General features: G+C 46.4%; 2 protein-coding genes across 4 annotated transcripts in view; one reads left to right on the top strand and one right to left on the bottom strand.

The window, feature by feature from the left end:
* LOC138516973 (zinc finger protein 268-like) overlaps nt 1-23,865 on the top strand; it is a 387,224-nt gene that overhangs the window by 230,192 nt on the left and 133,167 nt on the right. The window lies entirely within an intron of this gene.
* Nucleotides 1-23,865, bottom strand: part of LOC138516979 (zinc finger protein 300-like) — a 63,180-nt gene that overhangs the window by 29,825 nt on the left and 9,490 nt on the right. For 2 of the 3 annotated variants that reach the window (XM_069632466.1, XM_069632468.1), the window contains exon 1: nt 11,323-11,412. The exons of the other annotated variant lie outside the window; for it this stretch is intronic. The gene's annotated coding sequence lies outside the window, so the exon portion shown is untranslated. Of the gene's footprint in view, nt 1-11,322; nt 11,413-23,865 lie in introns of those variants that run through there. 3 annotated transcript variants of the gene reach the window in all.

Below are 23,865 nucleotides of genomic sequence, written 5' to 3'. Positions count from 1 at the left end.
ACAGATCTCCGGCACATCGATGGGGGCCACCATGGCACCATCATATGCTAACTGCTTTATTTATAAATTTGAAACAGATCATATACTTAAGAACCAAGAATGGAACCAAAATATACATTTGTGGTTACGCTACATTGACGATATTTTTGGAATCTGGACGGGCAGTGAAGTCACATTTAAGGTCTTTTTTTAACATCTAGACAAATTTCTACTACGTGGTTATAAGGAGGGAGAACTTCAGTTAGCATCTCAAAGAGTGAACACTCTGGATCGTGACACATTGTTGTCCAGTACCACCAAACCGAAAAGAGAACTTAAAACACTGGTATTTGTTTCAAGATTTTCTGTTCAAAGCAATATGATCAAGAACTCCATTAAGAAACATTGAAATATCTTTAAGAACGGTGTTAGAGTGCAGAAATTGTTTGACCAACTGCGGGTATTTGCTTACCAGAGAAGCAAGAATCTACGAGACGAACTGGTTCGTACAAAACCGCCCTTGAAAGAACCCAGCACCCAACTTACGGGAACATACCCCTGCCTACATTGCACCAACTGTAGTTTGTTACCGTATACCATCCCAGTACAGGCAACAAGATCCTTCTTAAGACATTTGGCACATGTGATAGTGTGAACATCATATATGGAATAAAGTGTCCCTGTGGGAAATATTATGTTGGTCAATCTACGAGAGCAGAAAAAGTACGTTGGAACGAGCATCGCTCATGCATACGTAACTCGAATCCTAACTCGGCAGTGGCTTGACATTGGAGCGAGAAACGCCACAATTTGACACAAATTAGGTTCTTGATCTTAGAAGTACTCAACAAAGTCAATCCCCATGAGGATTTGGGCCTTCGTCTCAACCAAAGAGAGACATTTTGGATCGATAGACTTGGAAGCTTGTATCCCAATGGCCTCAATGAAGAGATCAACTATCGTTGCTAAATTTGAATTTGATGTACTATCGTTGATTCCATGTGATATTATTCATACTGTTGTTGAATTCCCAAAGGTTGTGTTTGAACGATACACACGGATCAACAAGTTTTTTAATGTGCAAGCACCGTTGACCTTAGCGTAATGTCGGAAACTGATTACTTATATGTTGTTGGTTTTTTAACATGTACAGTAGTCCATTCCTGTTTAATGCCAACATATAGTTGTTTTACATCCTTGATTTTGACATCATTAGTAGGTATGTATTGACATTATCCACAATTTGTTACATTGTAACCACAGCGCTTTCAGCACTCCTGCATCAGTACCGCCATCCCCGGACAGCTGTCTGGGACCCAAGGTGTCACCCATTGGTGCCACCCACTGCAGCTAAAATGCATGTTTACTTTCCCAGCTACACTATTTACACGTAGAATCTTGACCATGACCTTATATTTGCTACTTCTACCTTATTATATGTCTCAGTTAGTGTCTGTCTTTGTCTTTGACAGATACACCCTGATTTAACCATCTCATCAGTATTTCCTCTATGTCTATATTTTTTATTGCGCACTTCTTACCTGACTATTATTCCTATTTTATCCTCGACAGCGTTGATAATTGTTTTTTATGTCCCCCTGATGCCCAGCCACCTCACATGCAGTCCTTAATGTATACGTGCCGCATCACGCTTTCTCCCGAAGCAATGCGGTCACGTGTCTATATATTGCAGTGTTTCCACAGCAACGCTTACTCACAGCGATGCACAACGGCGTTCCTACGGCCGCTGCAGACCCTGTTTCTGTTTCACAGGTATTCACACATGCTATCTCTCACTTTCCCTTTCCGTGACTTCTTTATTCTTTACTCAACACGGCCTCTTTTCAACAGATCTACAACAAGCTTCAGTCCGGTGCACGATCGCGTGTTCGTAGCAGACTACACGTCTGCCACGGATTCTGTATCTTTTTACCCCGCTTGGCCACACAATTCTCGCGAGGTAACCCTCTTCAAATGTATTTTATTTTTGGCTGTTACTGTTGATTCTCTACACCCCGTTACTCATTGGTTCTTTTCTTTTCTATTTTCATATCTCAACTTGACTTGAAACCCACCCTTGTTTTTGGTATGTGATTATACATATTTTTGCTACTATTGTTTATGCATTTTCAGTGCTTATGACTTTACTTCTGTTATTTACTGAATGTCATTTTACATTGCGCTACATCTCGTGTTTGATGTTTTCAACTTTTGTTATTAGTTTTGACTTGCCCTGATGAAGGAGTTTATTGCACCGAAATGCATTGGTATATTAGGTCTACTGAAAAATATGAGAAGTGGCAGCCGCGTCCACACTAAGATGTGATTAGTGATTCCCTGTTCAATATTTCTCTGATTATTTTTTTTTTGATAAATACACATTTCTCCAATCAAAGACACCAAATTCATTGGTACCTTTACTAAGTGAATTATTACTGTTGTCGAACAGCCTGTTTTGAATTACACACCCCATGTTGGGTTTAAACGGAGAGTGGCTGTATGACTAGGTTTTTTATCTAGTCTCTTGCTTCACTGGTTTTTGAGTCAGGGTGTCTCCAGACTTATTACAGCCAGCTCCTGTGAGCATTCACCCAGCTTTCTGCCTATTTTTGACAGATTTTTTTTTAAAGTGTTTAAACTCATACAGATATCTTCTAAAGAGAAGTGGTGCCCACTTACTTTATTTTTGTACCTACTGGAACTGCACAGACTCAGCCTGTACTGTATGAGCTGGTGATGCAGTATATGCCTGACATTGTGTGGCCTGATGGTGATGCCAGTGCTCGGGATAACTACTAGAGCAGTACAGATTCTGCCTGTACTGTATGAGCTGGTGATGCAGTATATGCCTGACATTGTGTGGCCTGATGGTGATGCCAGTGCTCGGGATAACTACTGGAACATCACATACACCTGTACTATAGGAGCTTGTGATGCAGTAAAAGCCTGACATTGTGTAGTCTAGTGGTGATGCGAGTGCTCCGGATGCCTACTGGAGCAACAGACTCTGCCTATACTGTATGAGCTGGTGATGCAGAATAAGCCTGACATTGTGTGGTCTGAGTGTGATTCAGTGCTCCGGATGCCTACTGGAACAGCACAGACTCTGCCTGTACTGCATGAGCTGGTGATGCAGTATACGCCTGACAATGTGTGGCCTGATGGTGATGCCAGTGCCCCGGATGCCTACTGGAGCAAGACAGACACTGCCTCTACTACATGAGCAGGTGATGCAGTATAAGCCTCACATTGGCCCTCATTAGGACTCCGGCGCTAAACCATGGTGCTATTAGCACCATGATCCATGCCGGAGTCCGCCATGGAGAAAGGGGGAATTACCACCACATTCCAAGGTTGGCGGGGCGGTAATTTCCCCTTTCTCCATGGCCCTTCCACATTCCCATTTTGCCCCATAGGGCTCAATGGGAATGGGGAAGGCGGCAATTACGGTACCGCAAATTTAATTATTTCAGGGCATGGATCCTAGACTATGCAGTCTATACAAGGCCACTGTTACAAAGTCTCAGGGAAGGACAGAGGATTTGGAATGGAATGAAGAAACGGCTAGACAATTTGAAGCCATTTGCAAGGCCATGTTTTAGCAACTCCGGATTATATACAGGAGTTTTATTTATTTTCCCACACTGATGAACGGATCATGCATTGGCGGAAGGAGACATATTATATGTTGATGGGTCATAAATAATTGACCAGAGGACAGGGCCAGAGCACACAGAGCACACAGAGGTGGTAGTGGTATGTGGTAAAGGGGTGGGGAGAGAAATAGTGACCACCCCTGTAAAAAATGAGACTTTGGTTTCATACACAGCATTGCCCATATTACAACTGGACCATGGTGTTCTGTACTCCTCCCGCCGTCCGTATGAAGGAGTTAGATATCGGGTGCATCGCTAAGATGTCCGAAGAGCACCTGAGACAAGGCAAAGTTTAGTAACGACATAGCCAAAGAAGAGACATGTTTAAAAATCCATGCCACGGTGGTGTGCAGTGTCACATGCCTGATTTTTTACTATTTTCATTCTTATTGTTTTTTTCTTTCTTTTTTATCTTTTTTCACATTTTTTGATTTTTCAATGTTTTGAAGGTCCAGAGCCTCTCGGCCCTGGTGGAAAATAGGTCTCTCTGTCTCTCCCATCTCTTCCTCTTTCTCCCTCTTTTTCTCTCTCTCTCCTTCCCTCTCCTTCTCTCTCTCTTTCTTGATAACCTTTTTTCTCCTCTCCAAGAATAAGCAAAGATGGCTGACCAACCTCTGTTATGTAGGGATAAGATTAATACAAAAGTAATTTGTTATAGGGTCTATGTATTGTATAAAGTAGGATATTGTTTTGTATGACACAGGCCGTGGTTGTTGGAGTGGAAGAAGGTATGTCTGTTATATCGGGTGGCCATATGAAGGGGGGGTGAACAGTTAGAAAAAATGCTAATATGTCTATAAGAAAAGGAAATACAAAATGGCTCACTTTTTGCCGGCCACTCCGACAAGTTTTCTAAGACGAATGAAACGAGAAGTATGAATGGCATATGATTTATATAAGGAGTTTGGCTTTGACACTATTTCTGACATCCAGCATTTAGAAACATTGGGCCTCATTACACGGAAGGTGGTAATGGTTAACGACCACCGTTAATGGTAACGGTGACCGTTAACCATTACCGCCTTACTACGAGGTCCCTTAGTGGGTTGGTGCTTTAACGCCTGCTTTTTGCAGGCGTTAAAAACCAACCCGCTAAGGGACCTTGGTGCTAATTATGGCACCGCAAAATTGCGGTGCCGTAATTAGCTCCTTCCCCATTCCCATTATGCCCTATGGGACAAAAATGGGAATGGGGAAGGGCAATGGTGGAAGGGGGAATTACCGCCCCGCCAACCTTGGAATAGGGCGGTAATTCCCCTTTCCACCAAGGCGGTGCCGGTAATTTACCGGCATGGTCCAGGGTGCTAATAGCACCCTGGATTACCGCCTTCCGTGTAATGAGGCCCATTGAATAACTGGTCCTTTGATATGCGCACTGCAGGAAGGAATATAATCAATAAAAGCTTTTATGTGTGTGCACTTATCCCGCACACATCAGGGGCTCCTAAGGTTTTAGATCCACATCTGTCCCAATTACAGAGGCACAATGCCTGATACATCTTGCACTATGGGGGATAAAGGGCACATTCCAGGCACACAGCGTGCAGTTGAGGAGCATTGATCTATATATAGCCTGCGTTATGCAATGGCTACACAAAATACCGCCATTGGGCCTCATTACGAGTCAGGCATTAAGGGTTTTACGGCGCCGTAAATGGCGCCAACCCTTAACGCCTGATTACAAGGCAATTTGTGGCACCGTACTTAGCGCCTTCCTCATTCCCATTATGCCCTATGGGGCAAAAATGGGAATGGGGAAGGCCCATGGCGGAAGGGGGAATTACCACTCTGCCAACCTCGGAATGGGGTGGTAATTCCCCATTCCGCCATGGCGGAGTCGGAGAGTTACCGGCATGGACCATGGTGCTATTAGCAGCATGGTCCATCCGCCAGGGTCGTAATGAGGCGCATTGTCTACAAGGACCATATTTTTCCTTGGGAGGTTACTTAAATGACAATGACAAATGGCAGCGCACCATAATGACGTGCCAGACAGTTTGACTGATCTAGTACAGTGGAGAAGCAATATTCCAAATAGAGACTAAGGGCCTCATTACACGGTAGGCGGAGGACCAAGGTGCTATTAGCACCTTGGTCCATGCCGGTAAAATACCGGCACCGCCTTGGTGGAAAGGGGAATTACCGCCCTATTCCAAGGTTGGCGGGGCAGTAATTCCCCCTTCCCCCATTGCCCTTCCCCATTCCCATTTTTGCCCCATAGGGCTCTATGGGAATGGGGAAGGCGCTAATTACGGTGCTGCAAATTGCGGTACCGTAATTAGCACCCTTGTCCCTTTGCGGGTTGGTATGCTGCCAGAAAAGGGACGATTTCAACGGCGGGGAAGAAAGAAGAGAACAAACTGTCTCAGAAGACTGTTCCGCACTGCTCAGAGGAATACCCAACGAGTATCGGCTTTTTAGCTCAGCAGAGACTTTCTTTTTCATCTTTTTTTTGACTCCTCGGGTACAAGCAGCTGCTGTACTTTTATACCCCCGGAGGAGGCCGAGAATGGGTCACTATTGCACGTCATCAAGGTGTTGCACAATCTAGGTGTTCAAATGAAGAAAGAAGGTGGAGTTCAGGATATGGATTGGCCATCACGTGCCTTTGATGGGCCCTGTCATGGCTGGGGGCAGCAGTTAAATCACAGGTACCTTTGATCGTATTCTTCTTGCTCCTCTTCTGCATGTGCCAATTGGGTCTCCAATGATGTGTGCATATAATCCCTAATAGTGCAAAGATGACGGTGTCAATTGTGGGATATAAAACACCTTGCCATACAATAAACAGAGAAACTCAAACTAATATTTCTGAGGTTGTAGATATGTCGGGAGGGAATGAGTTTGTTACTGTAGAAGTAACGAAAGGGGGGAATATTGGGGAGGTGCTAGCGCCTTCCTGCACCCCTCAAGCGCTTTACAATAAGACAAGACTTCTCTAAGCACTATAGCACTGAGCGCTTTTTTAATGCAAAGATAATCACACACAGTTGTGGCCAGCCACTAAATGAAAATAGTATTTAAATACAAGGTGCAAATAACCATTAGCTGAAGGGATTTGTAAAAATGTTACATTGTATTTAATTTTCTCAAAGCACGGTAAAGGGTTCTGTGCCAAAAAGAATGCAGCCTGTGCTAAAAATAGACTACAGGCATTGCGTGGGGCCCAGCCAGCTCTGGCAGAGCACACAAAGGTATGTCCTCTCCATAAAAAGCCCATGTACACTAAGAATAGGACTGTAGATGCGTAATGCACGACATACAACATTTTGGAAAAACAAGGTTTATAAGCAGAATTACTGGACCAGATAAAATATCAGAATATGAGTGAAGTGTGAAGAGTATGGCGGGTAGGTGTGTTTATATATAAATGTTTATAATATAGCAACATATGATAAACCAGAGCTACAATGTATTCAAGCATCGGCAGCAGTATGCTAAGTAGTTTGGTCTAAATGGAAATGCAGCCTTGCATGAAGGAAGACTCCAGCATCCCTTGTAAGGCAGAATAACAGTTTTGGATGAGCTATGTTATGGAATTTTGTACAGGGCACGGTCAGCCGAAGACAGCCCCAACTTACCTCAACAATGCCATTAACCACAACATAAACATCAGAAATTTGAGATCCAACCACAGCACCCAACTCTTTGTCTCACATTTCAAATTTACAAGGGTGGGAGGGTTCATCTTTCCAGTAGCGGCCGCCAAAATATGGAACTTCCCACCCCCCACTACTAGAAACTAGCCTTCCCACCAGAAATTCAAGAAAACTGCAAAAAGTCAAAGGCAGAGGATAGATCAAGGAGAATGAGGACAGAAGGAAGATTAGAGTCAAGATTAGAGGGCAAGCCTTCACAGGTGTTCAGGAGAGCAGTTTCTGTGCTTCGGGCAGCTCTGAAGCTAGACTGGTGGCTGTGCAGACAACCAACAGATTAAATATGTAGATTAAACTGGGAGATTGCCAGCTTTTCCAGGAGTTTGTCCAGGAAAGGAGTGATGGAGATCGGGCGATAACTGGAGAGCAAGGATCGGTGGAGCGCTTCTTAAGAAGGCCGCGCACAAGGGAGTGCTTAAGGAGGGAGGGGAAGGTTCCATGGTATGATGTTTGTAATCAATATTTACATTCTAAACAGGATGCTATGTATCTCACTTACTTTTAGGGTAATTGAGACCTTTCTGGGCAATGGATGACCCCTGTATCGGATACTAAACAATCTGATGATGACACCACGTATCACAGACATTTCTAAAAAATACCAGCCTTCAAAAAGTGGTTCAATTGTGCTTTTTTCAAATCTGTAAAAATTATGTTTTTTATTCTAGTAAGGATGTAGGTGAAGACTACCACTGGGATCCCCTCACTTAACATGCAGTGGGATCCCTCCATCCTAACCAAGGCATCCCTAAACCCCAGGCTTTCCAAAAAGTGATCAGTTGCACCTACTATCAAAGGCCAGCTAGCCATCAGAAAAAAAGGCCTCATCTATCTCGCCCCCTCTGGGGATTCTGTAGGGGTGCAATCACCTATGAGTCCCCATGTTATCTCAATGGGAAAATGAGGAGGGAATGTTTCTAGTGTGCCAATGTTGGAAACCCTGGTTAATGCACTTCCTCAGTCACTTCCTTTGTTGCCTCTCCCTGAACTCACTGCTAGTTGGATTCTACTCTCTCTCTCTGTCTCACTCCCTCCAGTTGCCTCCCCACTTACTTCTGTCCAGCCACTGTTCACACTCTCTCTTCGCTCTTCTTTCCTCACCCCTCGCCTCTCAATACTCTACTATACACTACTCTCCTTGCCCCTATCAAGTCTGCTCTTCCCTGTCCATTCTACTCTCCCCTCTCCACTCTGCTCTCACACTCGTTTCACTCTCAGTCACACCTTTTACTTTCACTCAAATGATCTACTACTCTATGGGCCTCATCACGAGTTGGGCGGTAACGCCGGCGCTAATAGCGCTGGCGCTATCTGCCCTACTGCCAAACCCACCAGCGCTATTAGCGCCGGATCACAGGTTTGGCGAATTTGGAAATCCCAATTCCCCATTGAACCCATTCGCGAATGCCCCATTCTCCATTGAGCTCAATGGGGAAATTTCGTGCTCATACCGCCGGCGGATTTCCCGCCAGCGGTATGAGTGCGAATTTTCAGTGGATTTCCCCCCAGCTCAGAGCTGGGGAGAAATCCGCCGACGCCCTGATTTGGTGGACCCTTAAATCCGGCGGTAACAGTGCTACCGCCCAATTTAAGGGTTACCGCCAAACTCGTGATGAGGGCCTATATCTAGTCTCTCTCAGTCTACAATACACTTACTAATTCATCACCACATTCACCCAATCAATCTCTCACTACGAACACCACACCTACAAAAAATCTCCAGCACAATCTCTGCAATGCTCCGCTCCACCTTCCTTCCACCGGGTCTCTCCATCCGCTTCCACTCCACCGAACACGCTTCACCCTTTATGGCTCTTGTACAGTTTTTAAATGCCCTGTCATTTCAAAACCCCCCAATCCAATCCAGGCCTGCCCTCTTTCTATGCATAACGGAGAATGAGTCTATCTAGATGAGTCTATCTGGTGTGGGACCGATCGGCCACCTCTGATATTTATAATGCACCTGCACACAAGGCCACTCCTGAACTGAGTCAATCCTGGCCCACTTCTGCGCAATTATTTCTTTGTCACCTCTTGTTTGTACATTTGCCACCATGTTATTTTTATTTGTCTGATTATCTACTATGTTATTCACTATTATTGTTGTTATCATTAGCTTAATGTATACTCTTGACCTGCTATTATTGGTTACCACTCTCCAGGCTGTAGTAGTACTGACCCCTATGTATCTAGGACTGCTAGTCCTCAGACCATTCTGTAACTTGGTCTGTCTATCTCGTCTCTTGCCTTGTTGATTGTTGCCATTACCACTCTTACCACTCTGTAACCTGGTCCTGACTACTATTCAATCATCTGCATCTGTAACAATGTTTCTATGCTTCAGCAGCCAGGTACCCCTAGGGTTAGGCATGCTCTCCAAATAATACACTAAACTAAGTGTTTCTAGGTGCGACAAGACAAGGTAGGGAGACACAGGGAGGACCTTAATAGGCCTTGGCGTCATTCGGATCGTGCAAGTGCAAGGGGGAGGGGAGAAGTGCAAGGGGGAAGGGAGAAGGGTAGTGCATTCAGGGCAGCAATTGCTCTATGTAAGGGCAGCCGGGGGAGCCAGCTAGGGAAGTGCAAAATGGGGCTTGGGGGCACCGTAGGGTTACAGATACAGCCCCTAAGTGCACAGAGGCCCGGAGGCAGTGCAAGTGCTTCCAGGTCATGGGGGTAACATGGTACCCATTAGGATCAGAGGGTAGCCAGGCGGCCATCGAGCGCGGCAGAAGGTAGGTCAGCAAGGGAGAGAAAGACAGAAAGCAGTATCAAAAATGAAGGCCTTGAGCTGCTTCAGGATCCTAAGATGGTCCTGCTCCAGTTTGAGGGGGCAGGGAAGCCATTGCAAGCGGAGCCCCCTGAATTTGGCCTGTGCGTTCATTATTTAATTACTGGGCTCGTGCTGACCTAGCTTGCTGGACTCGTACTGGCCTAGCTTGCTGGGCTCGTGCTGGCTTAGCTTGCTGGGCTCGTGCTGACATAGCTTTGCTGGGCTCATGTTGACCTAGCTTTGCTAGGCTCATGTTGACCTAGTTTGCTGGGCCTCCTAGGTGTGGGATATAAAGGGCCCTTTCACAGACAGACCAACATGTGCATGCTGACCTAGCTTGCTGGGCTTGTGCTGATCTAGCCTGCTGGGCTCATGCTGACCTAGCTTTCTGGGCACATGCTGACCTAGCTTTGCTGGGCTCATGCTGACCTAGCTTTGCTGGGCTCATGCTGACCTAGCTTTCTGGGCACATGCTGACCTAGCTTTGCTGGGCTCATGTTGACCTAGCTTTGCTAGGCTCATGTTGGCCTAGCTTGATGGGCCTCCTAGGTGTGGGATATAAAGGGCCCTTTCACAGACAGAGCCACATGTGCATGCTGACCTACCTTGCTGGGCTTGTGCTGATCTAGCCTGCTGGGCTCATGCTGACCTAGCTTTCTGGGCACATGCTGACCTAGCTTTGCTGGGCTCATGCTGACCTAGCTTTGCTGGGCTCATGCTGACCTAGCTTGCTGGGCATCCTAGGTGTGGGATATAAAGGGCCCTTTCACAGACAGACCCACGTGTGTATGCTGACCTACCTTGCTGGGCTCATGCTGACCTAGCTTGGTGGGCTCATGCTGACGTAGCTTGCTGGGCTCGTGTTCACCTAGCTAGCTTGGCTCGTGCTGACCCAGCTTGCTGGGCTCATGCTGACCTAGCTTGCTGGGCTTGTGTTGCCCTTTTAGTAAAATCTGCCCTTATAGCAATAGATATTGTGCAGTGTCATGGACAGCTTTGCAATGATTCTTATCTGGAGGGTAAAATAGAATAAAAAGAACAGGCAGGGGACTGAGGAATGTAAGTGACCGAGAGGAAGACCTCTGAGAAGATGAAGGCCCAGAGACAGGCAGAGGGCGAGAGGAGAGGCCAGAAAAGGAGGGTCCGGGGAGAGCAGGAGTGTTAAAAGACGAGAAAGGGAGATATCTGGGGCAGAAACACTCCTTCCTGGATCTTAATGGGTGTGCTGCTGAAATAAGGGGAATATTAAACCACTGACCTTCCCACTCCCAGCTCTCAGATAAGGAGGATCCGAGGTCAGTCACCCCGCTGGTGAAGAAAGGCAGGCCATGAGGTGAGCCGAGTCTACCCTGCGCATGCCCAGTAGCTTCACGCTTCATACTGCGCATGCTCCGCAGGGGCATACTGCGCATGCTCCGCATGTTCCTAGTGGGCATGCGTTCAGTAGCTTCGCGTCAAACACCAATCGAGAGACGAAATCTCTCTAATGCGCATGTGCATTATCTGCACACTTTATACTGCGCATGCTCCTCATGGGAGGATTCCTTTTAGTCATGTGTTCAGTAGCAGCGCCTCAAGCCCCAATCTAGGGGAAATATCTTCACTGCGCATGCTCAGTACATTTTCGTTGTATATTGCGCATGCTCCTCAGGGAAGGCTTCCTTTTAGTCACGTGTTCAGTAGCAGAGCCTCAAACCCGAATCTAGACTATTGCTAATACCCAGTATATTAACACTGCAGCATGCACCCGGAGTCCCTAGTGAAGGATTACTTTTAAGCACGTGTTCAGTGATGCAGCCTCAAAGACAGAGCTGGAGGGGCGCAGTGTCTCTACTGTGCGCATGCACAGTACCTGAAATCAGCACACAGTGCTTGCTAGTCAGTGTGGATTTCTTTTAGGCACGTGCTCAGTATCTATACATGCAGTGCTTTAAGTGGGGTTAGAAATTGAAGGGGAGGCCTTCATTTGGGGTGTGGCTTCCATGGTGGGCGTGGCCTGAGAAGTGCACAAACCATAGCAAGGTGGGGCACATAATATAAATGTGTGTAAGCAGTCATATATTTTTATGCATACTTTACTATCGTTTGTATACTTTTCAAGCCATCTTTTATAAAGTTTTCAGGACGGACAAAACCTGGGGTGTCTTTGTTAACAAAGCTTTTTAAAAGATGGCTTGAATTGTGTACTTTTCAAGCCATATTTTATAAGCATAGACATACGTTACATATTTCTATGTTCATAAAAGACGACTTGAAAAGTGCACAATTCAAGCCATCTTTCAAAAAACTTTGCCAACGGACAAAGACGCCGCGGCCTCAGTGATTTGTGCTGTGCTGAGCAAATACGTCACCAAGCTAGAGGCGTCTTTGACCCTCAGCGAACCTGGGGGCTCTGTGATCTAATCCGTACACTTGATTACAGAGCTCTCAGCTTTGCCGAGGGTCAGTGACCTGGAGAGGGGAACCAAAGGGACCATAATTTCCTCTTGTGACGCCTCACGCATGAGTCACAAGAGGAAGTTAGAGTGACTGACAGAAGTTTCAGCCAGCCGCAGCGTTGCTGAAACTGAAACTGCAACTTCCAGTGTTAGCAATGCTGTGGCTGGCTGGCACTTCTGTCAGTCACACAGCTGCCTGACTTTAAAATGGCGGGCACATCTCCAGTCACAGCTAATAATGTGACCTGCCACGGCATGGTGGGAGCGGGGGGGCCCAGCTCAGCCCCACTTTTTGGATACTGCCAGGGCCTGGCCTTAGCTGGCCACATGCCACTTAAAGCACTGCATACATGCCAACATCCTCGAGCATCTGGGAGGGAGATTTTGCCAGAGAAAGCGGGAGAAATGAATTTCCCAATAGGATTGCAAATGGGATTTAATCAATTTAATCAATTTAGGGCTAAGTAAAAAATAGGCACATAAAAACGTATTTCGGAGTCGGATGTAACCATCCAGTGGCACTGGTATGTTAAAGCTGACCTTGTAATGAGGCCCTAAGTCTCGGTAGGGGTGAGTGTGATCAGAAGTCCACAATGAGCCCCCCCAGAAACCTCCACAGAATGCTCTCAGACAGATGTATATTAAAAATAAATAGACATTTACTATAGCCCATAATAATTAAACAAGTTTAAACCACAGTAATATAAACAGTCACCACACACGGCTTTCACTATTTAACATATATACAGTTACATTTCGCCTAATGCGGTAAAGGGGAAAACACAGCCACATCATGAAACAGAAGGGTAGGTTAACACAAATATAGCATTACGCAGTTCTTCAGAATTGATCCCTAACTTAAGCTGTCCATCCCTTCAAAGTGGGGATACTTGTGCTCAAAAGTACAGTAGTGCGTTGAAAATGCATGGTTGTGAGTAATGAGAGAAAGCTGGTCCTCTTCAGGGAGCTGTAGCAGTCAGGAACGGGATTGAGGTGATGAAGAACAGTGTCCTGCTATTCAAGGAGGGTCTACCCTTGCAGGCAGATCAACATTTGAGTTTCGGGAATAGCTAGGGAGCCCAGCTAAGGTGAATATCTTTTTTGGGATTCTCGTGCGTGAAGAACAATGGCTCAGTCAGGGGGACACCAGTAAGTGATGCAAGAGCTCACTAACCCTTGACACAGTCTGGTCCAAACTTTGCCAGTCTAGGCCTGGGTGCTTGTAGGTTCAACCCTTGCAGTTGAACGTCGCTCTGTCTCTCTGCGGCTGTGGGACGGGACGATCGTCCGTAGCGGGACAGTATCCTTTTCTCAGCTCTCAATGAAGAAAATAGGACAGTTCCAGTGCAGAACATCTCAGAGCACAGGGGGGAAGGCAGGCAAGGTTCCTACAATGACCGTCACAACAGCAGGGTGACACAGGCACTACAAAGGCTTGCACCATGGTGCACTCTCTTAAATCGCGAGCCAGAGGAGCTAGGACTATGACATTTGGCATTCACTCAGGACGGCAGCGTTCCTATGCGGTACCCCGAGTTTGAGCTGGTCAGTTTGCTGTATGGCCTAGGAACACTTCCGATGATGCTCTTTTGGAGGGTAATCAGGAGGTGCCGAGAGTAGTGTTCCCACTACTCCAGAGTCAAAGCGCCCTTGCAGGCCATCAGTGAACGATGCAAAAACGGGGGTACGATGGAACAACAGCGGGCTCAGGGTACCAAACATTCCAGCACTTCTATGGCGGTTTCACGGCTCTGTTTTAGCATTTCAGGATACTTAGCTCCTTCTGTAGTTCAGAGAGAATTTCAGTTGATTGGCCTGGAATTGATGCAGAGCCCCTTCTGTTATCCGAAATTTGTTCCATGCTCAAACTGGGAGAGCCAATGGAAGATCTGATCTCTTGCATGCACACCAGGCATGGACCAATCGTGGCCCACAGCGGTTCCAGTCATTCATTACTATGAGACATACTGCACTAGCACACGTGACATGCAGAAGCCCTCAAAATTTGTGGTTTTCTTGGGAGGGTGCATGCCCAAATAAGGAAAGCCTGGGTCTGCTCGACCTGGGGGGGAGGCAAAGGGACAAATGGCCAAAGACAGAACAATAGACTTTGTGGTACGGTCATTCTCAGCACTGGCCACAGTCTTGAGCCAAACACAGTAAACGTGATGTAGTCCAATTAAAAAGAACTACAAATACTATAAAACTAAACTACTGCCACTAGTTCGTCCTAGGCACACTTATACAATCACCCAAAATCCTTAGCGGGTGTCAAGGGCCATAAAACAAAAGGAAACATTTGCACAGTACTGTAAGGTACTTGGCACATAGATAAAAAGTTACCAAGAAATGGCAACATAGACGAAAACGAAGGGAAACAGTTTCCCAGTACTGGCAGCCTAAAGGACGTGTCAGTTTCCCTATAACAGATGAGCAAAAACAGATGATCAACAGCCCAGGAAAGCGCAACTGAAGGCTGTGCTCCACTGAAAAAAGTCACGTTAAGATCAAAAATAAAAGCAAAACGTTTGGGGGTCCATTAACATGGAAGAAAAGGTGCAGTAAAGAGAAATCTTTCCTAACACCCATCCCTCCCCAGAGGGAAACGGTGAAACGCGGCACCGCCAGAGCTCCAGGATGGCCGGGGGTGCTGCCCACTGTCTTGGGCGCCCATATCCCATGTGGGTCAACCATCCCCAAGTCCAGCACTGGTACCATCGTGCCCTGGCAGGGTCCCAACCCCTCTCCTGAGGGGAACAACTGGTACCCAGCCCACACAGATCTCCAGGATGGTCATGGCTGCTGCCCCCGGCCTTGGGAGCTTCTCTTGCACGTGAGTCAAATGCTCCCCAGCCAAGCAGCAGTCATAGGGTGGCCCGGTGAGGTCCCCATCCCGCCCGGATGGAAAAGATGTAATGCAGCATGGCCAGAATTGCAGGACTGTCAGGGTGCTGTCCCTGGCCTTTGGTGACTGTCTCCTATGTGGGTCCAGCATCCCCAAGTCCAGCTGCAGTCCCAGGGAGTGCCGGCAGGGTCCCCATCCCACCCTGGAGGGAAAACCTGTTACAGAGCCAGGCCAGAGCTCCAGGATGGTTGGGGTTGATGTCCCTGGCCTTGGGAACCTGTCTCCCATGTGGGTCTACCGCCCCCGAGCTCAGCAGCGGTCACAGGGAGCCCTGGCAGGGTCCACATCCCTCCCCAGAGGGAAAAGCTGTAACGTAGCCAACCAGAGCTCCAGGATGGTTGGGGCTGATGCCTCTGGCCTTGGGTGCCTGTCATCTCTTGTGGCTCAACCGTCCCCAAGTCTAGCTGCGGCCCCATGGAGCCCCAGTAGGGTCCTCAGCCTTCCCTGGAGGGGAGGCCCTTTTTTAGCAACTCTGGATTATATACATGAGTTTTATTTATTTTCCCACTCTGATGAACGGCTCATGCATTGTTGGAAAGGCGACATATTATATGTTGATGAGTCATAAATAATTGACCAGGGGACGGGAACAGAGCACACATGGGCGGTAGTGGCATGTAGTAAGGGGGGGAGAAATAGTGACCACAACCTGTAGAAAGTGGGACTATGTTTTCATACACAGCATTTCCCATATTACAACTGGACCATTATTACCTGGGGAATTGATCAGCCCCAGGTTTGAAGATCCATATGAGGTGCTGTTCTGTACTCCTCTCGCCGTCCGTATGAAGGAGTTAGATATTGGGTGCATCTCTCGGATGTCCGAAGAGCACCTGACACAAGGCAAATTTTAGTAACGACATAGCCAAAGAAGAGACATTTTTAAGGATCCATGCCAGGGTGGTGTGCAATGGCACATGCCTGATTTTTTACTCTTTTCTTTTTTTATTGTGTTTTTCTTGATTTTTTATCTTTTTTCAATTTTTTTGATTTTTCAATGTTTTGAAGGTCCAGAACCTAGTCGGCCATGGTGGAAAATGGGGCTCTCTGTCTCTCCCTTCTCTCCCTCTTTCTCCCTCTTTCTCTCTCTCTCTTTTTCTCTCTCTCTTTCTTTCTTTCCTTCTCTCTCTCTTTTCTTCTCTATCTCTCTCTCTTTCCTTCTCTTTCTCTCATTTTCTTGATAACCTTTTTTCTCCTCTCCAGGGATAAGCAAAGATGGCTGACGGACCTCTCTGTTATGTAGGGATAAGATTAAGACAAAAGTAATTTGTTCTAGGAACTATGGATTATATAAAGTATGATATTGTTTTGTATGACACGGGTCGTGGTTGTTGTAGTGGATGAAGGTATGTCTGTTATATGGGGTGGCCATATGAAGGGTGGTGGGGTGGACAGTTGGGAGAAAATGCTAATATGTCTATAAAAAAAGGAAATACAAAATGGCTCACTTTTTGCCGGCCACTCCTACAAGATTTCTTAGACGAATGAAATGGGAAGTATGAATGACGTATGATTTATATAAAGGGGTTTGGCGTTGACACTATTTCTGACATCCAGCATTTAGAAACACTGAATAACTGGTACTCTGATATGAGCATTGCAGGAAGGAATATAATCAATGAAAGCTGTTACGTGTGTGCACTTGTCCCGCACATATCAGGGGCTCCTATGGTTTAAGTTCCACATCCAGTCCCAATTACAGAGGCACAATGTCTTACACATCTTGCACTATGGGGGATAAAGGGCACATTCCAGGCACACAGTGTGCATTTGAGGAGCATTGATCTATACCCAGCGTTATGCAATGGAAACACAAAATACCGACTTAGTCTACAAGGACTATATTTTTCCTTGGGAGCTTACTCAAATGACGATGACAAATGGCAGGGCATCAAAATGACGTGCCAGACAGATGGGCTGATCGAGTACAAAGGAGAAGCAATATCCCAAATAGAGACAATGTGTGCACAAATATGGACCCAACACATCACAAGGCTGACACGGATTGCAACAATGAAGAAGCCAGTGCGAATACATAGAGCCATAGACTCAATGAAGGAACAGTTCCTGTTGGCGCAAACACACAGTGCAACCACGCTCTTGCGATCCCTGAAATGACGACAGGTACAGCAGCAGTGATGGATTACTACTGGGTTTGTGGCCAACAAGCCTACTTGCAATTCACACACTCATGGAGGGGCAAGCCTTTACTGGCCACCCGGCACTCAGTGCTACTAGTAATCCTGGAGGAACACCTGATGGGAGAAGAAATGCCTGTTGAGGTGCAAACAGTCACTCTAGCACCTAAAGAAGCAGAAAGAAGCTTGAGATCACCCAAGAATTTGGTATGCTGCCAGAAAAGGGACAATTTCAATAGTGGGGAAGAAAGAAGAGATTAAACTGTCTCAAGACTATTCCGCACTGCTCAGAGGTATACCTGACAAGTATCAGCTTTCTAGCTCAGCAGAGACTTTATTTTTCATCTTTTGTGGCTCCTGGGGTACAAGCAGCTGCTGTACATTTATAACCCCGCCGGATGCCGAGAATGGGTCACTATCCCACGTCATCAATGTGTTGCATAATGTAGGTGTTCAAATGCAGAAAGTTCAGAGCACGGATTGGCTATTGCGTGCCTTTGATGGTCCCCATCATGGCTGGGGGCAGCAGTAAAACCACTGGTGTCTTTGATCGTATTCTTCGTGCACGTGCCAATTGGGACTCCAATGATGTGTTCAGATGATCCCTAATAGTGCATAGATGATGGTATCAATTCGGGATCTAAAACACCTTGCCATACAATAAACAGCAAAACTCAAAATAATATTTCTGTGATTGTAGATATGTCGGGTGGGGATGAGTTTGTTACTGTAGAAGTAACAAAAGGGGGGAATGTTGGGGAGGAGCTAGCGCCTTGGCTAGCGCCTTCCTGCACCCCTCAAGCACTTTAAAAATAGGCAAGACTTCTCTAAGCACTATAGCACTGAGAGCTTTTTTCATTAAAAGATAATCACACACAGGTGTGGCCAGCCACTAAATGAAAATAGTTAATATTTAAATACAAGGTGCAAATAATCATTAGCTGAAGGAATTTGTAAAAATGTTACATTGTATTCAGTTTTCTCAAAGAACGGTAAAGAGTTATGTGCCAAAAACTATTCAGCCTGTCTAAAAATAGACTACAGGCATTGCGTGGGGCCCGGCCAGCTCTGGCAGAGCACACAAAGCTATTTCCTCTCCATCAAAAGCCCATGTACACTAAGAATAGGAGTGTAGATGCTTAATGCACGACATACAACATTATGGAAAAACAAGGTTTCTAAGCAGGATTACTGGACCAGATGAAATATAAGAATATGAGTGAAGTGTGAAGAGTATGGTGGGAAGGTGTGTTTATATATAAATGTTTATAATATAGCAACATATGATAAACCGGAGGTACAATGTATGCATGCAAAGGCAGCATTATGCTAAGTAGTTTGGTCTAAATTTCCATTTGTTATTCTGCCTTACAAGGAAGACTCCAGCATCCCTTGTAAGGCAAAATAACAGTTTTGGATGAGCTATGTTATGTAATGTTATGGAATTTTGGACAGGGCGCGGTCGCCCGTAGATAGCCCCAACTTACCTCAACAATGCCATTAACCACAATAAAGCCATCAGAAATTTGAGATCCAACAACAGCACCCAACTCTTTGTCCCACGATTTAAATGTACAAGGGCGTAGGGATCAGCTTTCCAGTAGCGGCCCCCAAAATATGGAACTCCCATCCCCCCCACTACTAGAAATGAGCAATCCCACCAGAAATGTAAGAAAACGGTAAAAACCTGGCTCTTCAATGAATACTAAACCTTTAGGGCAGGCTCTGCCACCATACTGACACTCCCTCCCAGAAACTTTTGAATTTTATTAGTACCCCTGACTACTTTCTGTGAAATCTGCACCATATATAACCTTGATTCAATTCTGTAACCACTGAATCAACTGCGTAATCATGCGTAATCATGTCATTCTGTACAAGCAACCCCATCTATGTATCACTCCACTGTAACTAGAATCCTGAAGCTTACTGTAACCTGCGCCGTGATACCTCCCGGCTTGGGCTGAAAACAGATGTTATAAATACATAAATAAATGGCCGTTGTAACGGACCAGAGGGGAGTGTCTGTACTTCTGCTCTCTATATGGTAGAGGAAAGGCACAGCGGACCTCATCCAAGATTTTCTATTGGTAGCAATGGACGAGCAATCAAGGCCTAGCTTCTCAGGAGGTGATGAAGGCTGGTTCTTAAGTACAGTGTAGTCCCTAAACACCCACAAAGGAATATCCACACACGGTATTAGTTAAAACACAGTCTTTATGTAAATAAGGTTCAAGTTATATACGCAATCACAATAACTCACTTAGTGCTCAGTAAATCTACATGGCAAGTATATACAGTTCTAAGTGGTACCACAATTATTATCCAATTTCATTAAAGTGCATCAACTTTACTCTGGTCAAATGTCACACAAATCAATTAATAAAGGTAACCAACAATAGATATAGGAGGAAAGCAGTTGGTTAGAACAGTAGGCAGAACACTGGCCCGTTTACCTACACACAGCTCTGTGTGGGGATCCCCCCACCTGAGCAACCTGTAAAATAAAGATCTGCTACACGCCCAGTCCATATATTGTTCACAAGAGTCTTTCCAATAGTTCAGCAACCCCAAAGTACCTGGCGTTGTAGAGTTCCTCGTCGGGAAATCGTCGGGAAATCGACGGCCCTTCTTGAGTGCACTCCCTTTAAGGCAGGAGCCACGGGTCGTCTAACCTCCGGCGATGAACAGGGTGAACTATGGCGGTGAAGTGGCAGCTTTGTTCCTAGCGGTGCTCATTGACGATGGAGCGTAGACGTCCTGCAAGGAAGAGGCGTGCGGGGCACCTCCTCAGTGATAGTTCAGGACCGCAAAGAGTTTGAAGAACTGTGGCCCAGCAAGGGCGTCAGGTCGTCAGCGTTTCTGTGGTCGTCAGGTGTCGAGAAACCCACCGGTGGATGCTCCTCGGCCCGTCAACTGCCTTGACTTTCTCCAGCGGGACAAAGTGGTTGACGGTGCAGACGAGAGTGTCCTTAGATCAAATGTTCTTAGGCAACAAGAACACTGCAGTTCCGGTCGGCGACAGCGGTAGTCAACAGTGACGGACAACAGTCCAGGCGCATCTCCTTAGGATTCCGCGGCAGTCCCCATCTCCGGTTGGCAGCCTTTCGTAGGCCTGTCTACCAGGGAGCTTTGGCAAAGATCAGCTGGTGCACGATGGTCCCTCGTAACTCGGGGAGAGGTCTCCTTACCAGGTCTTACCCAGATTTAAACTTACTAAATCTGGCGGGAGTAGCTTCGCTGTTAAAGCGGCACAATTGTGGAACTCCCTTCCAAATGATCTAAGGGAAGATCTCCCCTACCAGCAATTCAGATCCAATCTGATCCAATGGCTAAAAGATCATGATGCTTAACTTCACCCTACTATCATTTGGATCTCATGTATATTTTGTATATTTGCTCTGCTCTATTCATATGTCACTTCTACATTTTTGTAAATTTACTGTACATATTTCTATGATTTCTTGACACTACATGTCTACAGCATTGTAACCGTAGCTGTACTCCCTGTTTATGTGTAACATGTAACCTAAACTGAACAACCCTCTTTCTGCCTTTGCGCCCAAATACCCCTGGGTCTGGTGCGCAATATAAATAAATAAACAAACAAACAAACAAACACACAGTTCTTGGAGACACAACCGCTTTCAGATCGGTGAAGTTAGGCAGAAACCTGTGCAGTTCCCTCTGGGACCACTGCAAAAGATTTAAGACTACGGGTGTTTGGCAGTAAACCCACTTGGTAGCAGTCTATACCACACAGGTTCACTTGGTAGCTGTGGCTGAGCAGTCAGACTTCCCTCAAGAAGAGTTAGGCAGTATACAGAGTATTCACAATAGGTCAAGAGAACACAATAGGTCAAGTAAACACTGACCAGGGCTTGGTGTAAAAGAGATATAATTATTTATTTAAAACCACATCTAGAAAAAAAAACAGGCACTAATAGTAAGCAATTCAAAAACACGGTCACTAAAAGATATACACTCCCTTAAAAGAATATTAGACAAGTCTTAAGTAAAGCCCCACTTATTTTCAGACAGCGGTGAGTGCTTAACGTAGATGGCACTCTAATAATTCGTTTTAAAAAGGGAGAGAAAAGCAGAGAATAAATTGAGACAGATCCCAACACTTTTTCACGAACACAACAAGAGAGGAAGGCAAAGTAACACAGTGAATTCAGAGTCAGTAGGCCGGATCCGCTTTAAGAGGATCAAAACGAAATGTGTCCAAGGCCACACGCTTGCAGTGCACAAAAGTCTTGTAACGGTTCAAAAAGGAGTTGGACCAAAGAAAGGGACCAGTTAGAGGGTCAAGGCGGCCAGCCCAGTCCAGAAGGTTAAGGGGTTATTATTTCCTTGTAGCAATCTTTAGAAATGGAGGCCTGGCGGACACGGTACCTTAAAGTGGTGAGAATACTCCAGCGGGGGCAGTTGTTCCTGGCAGCGGATGCAAGTCGGTGCTTTGTCCGGGGGAAGAGAGGATCTCGTCGGGGAGGAAGACAGGAGTCCGTTGCACTGCCAGGGAAGAAACCAGCCACAGAGTTTCTCAGGTAAAAGGAGCGATCCGTTGATTTGTGGTTCAGTAGTAAGTGGCTATCCAGCCGCCGGGGTGCTTGACAAGGGCAGTTCAACCACAAACCGGTCTGGGGTGCGAAGAAAGAAGGTAAACTGGTTGTGCCCACCAGTCAGGGGAAGAAGCCTCTCCAGCTGGGAGATCTTATCTGTCGTCGGGAAGTGTGAGTCAGTTCCGCAGGGCTCCACTGGTGGTGTCGTCGTGGTAGGTCAGCTCAGCTTCTCCCTCGTGGGATTCTCAGGTCCTGTGGCGACTTCTGAAGTTCCAGTCCCCAAAGCCCTGCTTTTATGCAGCATACCCCCATTCACTCAGCCTAGCTGTCAATCAAACATGCTAAGTGGTGAGCCGGCTGGCTCACCACTTGGGCCAATCACACAAGAGTGCGACTTGAGTTACCAAGGTAACTCAGTCCAGGGTGCCTAAAACCCCTACCACACCCCCTGTGGTACTCAGACAGAGTGGCACCACTTTTGGAGGCTTCTGTGGAGAAGCCCGCCAAAAAGTGGAACAAAGGGCTCGACTTGGGTTGGAGTCACAGAAGAGAACACAAGCGCCATTTTAGAATCGAGTCCTGGCAAAAAATACCAACCGGCGAATTAATATTAATTAAATAAACCGGCGGTATGTTCGAGGCTATGAGAATTAAATAATTAAAGTTGGTAGCCTCGAACAATGGGAAAATCCCATAGGGAAATATTCGTGGTCGAATATAAAAAGTAGTTTCCACTGCCACCAGCCAAAACTCGATCAGGGGGGATGGAGACGTGCTCCCTCGACTAACAGACCCCAGGGCAATCCAATTGCCCCGACCAGTACGTCCACAATATGATGGTTTGTACTGGTTTCTGTTAATAATTTGGGACTAGTAAAGCCAATGGTGACTTTACATGCCCTGGGAGACAGTAGTCAGTCCCAGGGTATGGAGTCTATGGTGGGGTGTCACTATGACACCCCTGTGTTACTGCACGGAGGGTGCTGTGTAACACACATAGGGCCTCATTACACGGAAGGCGTTGAGCCATGGCGCTATTAGCGCCATGGCTCATGCCGGTAAAATACCTGCACCGCCTTGGCGGAAAGGGGATTTACCGCCCCATTCCAAGGTTGGAGGGGCGGTAAATCCCCCTTCCGCCATTGCCCTTCCCCATTCCCATTTCTGCCCCATAGGGCTCTATGGGAATGGGGAAGGCGCTAATCACGGCACCGCAATTTTGCGGTGCCGTAATTAGCTCCGAGGTCCCTTAGCGGGTTGGTTTTTAACGCCTGCAAAAAGCAGGCGTTAAAGCACCAACCCGCTAAGGGACCTCGTAGTAAGGCGGTAATGATTAACGGTCACCGTTACCATTAACGGTGGCCGTTAACCATTACTGCCTTCCGTGTAATGAGGCCCATAGTAAAAACACATGAGACCCTATGGAGTAAAGGACCCCATAGCCCTTAAAACACATTAACAGTCAAAGGAACCCTTCAAATCATGTCCAAGAGTGTGAGGAAAAGAGTCTTACTCTTGGCAGGAGAAAAAAACAAACTCCAGAAATCCAGCAAAGCTGCTGGGGGACTCACTAGGTTAGTAAATTCAGCCTAAAGAGAGAATTCTCCCTAACAAGCGGCCAGATACCTCAGGCTTAGGAACGCTCTACAAATAATTAAAGTAAGTGTTTCTAGGCGTGACAAGACAAGGTATGAAGACACGGGGAGGACGAAAACAAACAATCTTAATAGGCCTTGCCGTCATTCAGATTGTGCA

The sequence above is a fragment of the Ambystoma mexicanum genome, chromosome 6q, assembly GCF_040938575.1.
Source record: "Ambystoma mexicanum isolate Mex_15411 chromosome 6q, UKY_AmexF1_1, whole genome shotgun sequence".
Classification (NCBI taxonomy): Eukaryota; Metazoa; Chordata; class Amphibia; order Caudata; family Ambystomatidae; genus Ambystoma; species Ambystoma mexicanum.
This window is presented reverse-complemented; position numbering and strand designations above follow the sequence as displayed.